Here is a 3316-nt window from a genome sequence, read left to right on the forward strand (position 1 = left end):
GGAACAGTTCCGGGCAGATTTAATTATTTTTTGTTTTTATTTCGAAAATCTGGAAAAATTAATTTTCGTGGTGCTAAATTTTCTGAAAAATTTTCTTGTGTGGTTAGAAATAAATTATTCAATATCAAAATCATACGATTCAGAAAACCTGGCTCTGATACCACTGTTGGATCTCGTTTTCTACACGCCCAAACGCAGCGGAGGTTTTAAAATTTTTATTTTATTTTGAAAAACAAAATAATTTTGCTTTAGGCGCTCGTATGATTTAACAAAACATTCATAGGATGTTTAGAAAATTATACCTTTGGTGAATAAATCACTGGACACCAACCGATCCGGTATAACAGATCTGGCTCTTGATGAATCCCTACGATCTTTCTTCAAGAGACTCCTTTCATTTCGTCTAATCAGGTCCACGACTAGATAGTATGTTCCTCTTTCAAATTGCACTAGAGAATGTGAAAGAGATTTGCGTAGGAGAGAAAAATTGAGAGACGGCACAATATTTCTTTTCAAAACAAGTGGCGATTTTTTTTATTCACTTTGAGGTGAGATTCTCGAAAGCCTTTTTGTGGTGGTTAGGGTTTGACTTTTCAACCTTTATTTATAATTAGATTATAACCTAATTACATAATTAACATTAATGGGCTTGATTAATTAATTGGGCTAGTCCAACTAGTTTAATTAATTTAATCAAAGTCCATTAAAACTTTAATTATTTAATATATTGGACTTGTACCCCTACAAGCCCATTAAACATATTATCCACCATATTTAATTTATTAATTAATCAACTCAACTTTTGAGCTTAATAAATTAAATACATTATAAATTCAACATTTGAATTTATTATTTAAATTATAAATTCAACTACTTGAATTTACATCACCTCCAAAATTTAATATTTAATAAACCCAACATTTGAGTTTAATAAATTAAATTATCAAATTTTATAAATTCAACTACTTGAATTTATTCTCTCAAAATTTAATTATCATAAATTCAACTTCTTGAATTTACTATATAATATAAATTCAACTTCTTGAATTTATTCTCTCAACGGGAACATACGATCCAGTACTTGTGTGACCCTCAATGGTTCATGGATACAGCTAGCCGTGGGTTCACAACTTTTTGTGATTCAGGACATAATCCTTTATTCGGGCTTACCCTAGTTAGCCTCATTCTTTTCATCAACACCTTGATCAAGATTGTCAGAACTCATTTCTGATTGCACCCATCGGATCATGGTAAGAGCGTCTAGTAGCATCGCCCCATGATCCCCTAGGTATCACTGATAGTGCCTGCAAGAACCAGTCGATTATGATTAGCGTACAGTACGGTCCCTTCATCTCATATATCCCGATCGAATCTGCAACCATTGGTTCATCGAGGGTTGCATATTAATTCGATAACTATGTGACAACTATAATAGTGGCATCGCGTGTACTATTTGGAGAACTCCTTCTCCAACGTATATCTCGTACTCTGGCCAGTGATTCCATGCACTATTATTTATTAGATCACATAGGATATCTACACCCGTAGGTGAGCGGTGAATCCCCGACTACAATGCACTGTGTGGGGACCCGGACGCTAATCAATTCTTAATCATCATCAGGATCAATTTATTAATTGAGTAATTAGGGTCATAAAATTTTTCTTTTTAAAATGCGGAATGTAGTGAAATCAGACTAATAACAACTCAGTATAAAATAAAGTACAGTCCTGTACCGTCTACAAATCAGTACAACTAAGGTTCAACATCTAAATATCAAGTGTCAAAACTCTATATACATCAAAGTCCGAAGTCTCCACTCTATCACGATCTCTCTTCATCTCCTGAACCCTGATCCTGTCCCCCTGTTGTCATGTACACATACAAACAAGACAACAGCCGGATAATTCCGGTGAGAATATAATCCCAGTATAAAATCAACGAAACATGCAATCATATGATAAACATAGAGCATGGATAGATACAACAATATATATCAAAAGCGGAAACATAATCAATATCAAACTATCGATAATGCTCGTGACTCCACGACTCAGACTAGACTCAATCCTAGTCTAGGGATCCCGGTTTCAAGATATGGTATTCCTATATCGACCAACAGTAATAGAAAAGACTCCAGTTCTATCCACGTCGATATAAACCAAACATCCAGTGTCCTGACTTAACCGTCATGGACTGTGGCTCCTATCGCCAATATCCTATCTTGTGACATCGTGCAATGTGCCCGTGGCGATCCCGCCACTATCAGGCACATCTGTCCCAAGATTTCTACACCATCTAGTGACATCGTGCAATGTGCCCGTGGCGATCCCACCACTATAAGGCATTTCTGTCACAAGATTACTCGTCTAATACCTGCTATCTATAATTCAAGAGAACAAGTATATCAATCAAATCAATGCAAATATCAATGCAATAAAATAAAGTATGTGCTTTAGGGAACTCACGTCTAAACCGACTCAAGTCGATCTCCCAATACCACATTGAATTATACCTTTCGTTTGTGGTCTCGGTCGGATGCAATCTCATTTCTGAACTCAAGACTATCTCTGTAAATCTGAAACGACATGTCGAGAATCATAATATCAATATTCTATTCTCATTCAAACACTGAATCTGATTAACTCTGGATTTAATTCAAAATCAACGGCATAGTGGTACCATCTCAGTATCCCAGTCAATACAACATCACCAGATAACAGTTACAATCCATAACCCATATCCAATACATTCTATAATCATTTATAATTCAAATTTGTCCAATATCAACCGATATATGTCTGGAAATTCATAATAATTCCATAATCAAGCTGTTTCTTAATCTGACTTCGATTCTACGACGTCTAACATATCAAGAACATCATATAAGAATCCTATTCAATTCTGACAATGACATAATTTCAAAGCATGTCAAAACGTAGCAAAACTTACGTCAAGTTGTAGCCTACGTTGATAGGATTACAGTACTGAAGTCAGATTACAATTCGGACGGACGGATTCTCTTTTCTCGATTCTTCTCTTTTCTTTCTACTGAAGGAAACCAACGTATATATGTTATATATCTATCCTAAGTTGCATGTTTCAGCAACGTGTCATTTTTTTCTTGAATCTCGATTGGCGCTCGGGCGGTGCTAAACTACCGCTCGGGCGCAGCATTCTCTGTCCATGCGCTTGTTTATTATGCACTAGCGCTCGGGCGGTCACAAAATACCACGCTCGGCGCCGCATCCTCTGCCCAACATGCTCCTGTTGAACATTGGCGCTCGGCGGTTATTTTCTACCGCTCGGGCGCCAATA

The sequence above is a fragment of the Primulina tabacum genome, chromosome 15 (assembly GCF_025594145.1).
Source record: "Primulina tabacum isolate GXHZ01 chromosome 15, ASM2559414v2, whole genome shotgun sequence".
NCBI classification, from domain to species: Eukaryota; Viridiplantae; Streptophyta; class Magnoliopsida; order Lamiales; family Gesneriaceae; genus Primulina; species Primulina tabacum.